We start from the raw sequence: 321 nt of genomic DNA on the forward strand, positions 1-321 counted from the left end.
TCAGTGTGCCTCTGAAAAGAATTAACATCAATCAAAATGGGACTGTAGATGTTCGGAAGATAGCTCAGAGCCATCCCCCCCGCCTCGAGAATTTCCACTTTGGGATCAACCACGGGGCATGTGGAAACGGGCTCAAAGCAAAGAGTGTGGCACCTATGACAACAAGGATGCTGAGAAATGACCAAGTGAAGTCGCCACCAGTTTCCCCCTTTACGCCGGCGGTGGGCTGGCGGAAAACAAAGTCGTGCCCAGCGGGGGAAGAGGGAGGGGATTGGGGCTCCCGACACCCGCGGGAGGACCGGCCGCAGCCTCCCGGCGCGC

At 57.9% G+C, this 321-nt stretch overlaps 1 protein-coding gene across 2 annotated transcripts in view; it reads right to left on the reverse strand.

Annotated features, from left to right (window-relative positions):
* Cops5 (COP9 signalosome subunit 5) overlaps positions 1-321 on the reverse strand; it is a 19,120-nt gene that overhangs the window by 17,787 nt on the left and 1,012 nt on the right. The gene's annotated exons all lie outside the window — the stretch shown is intronic.

The sequence above is a fragment of the Dipodomys ordii genome, unplaced genomic scaffold (assembly GCF_000151885.1).
Source record: "Dipodomys ordii isolate 6190 unplaced genomic scaffold, Dord_2.0 Scaffold190, whole genome shotgun sequence".
Taxonomy (NCBI): domain Eukaryota; kingdom Metazoa; phylum Chordata; class Mammalia; order Rodentia; family Heteromyidae; genus Dipodomys; species Dipodomys ordii.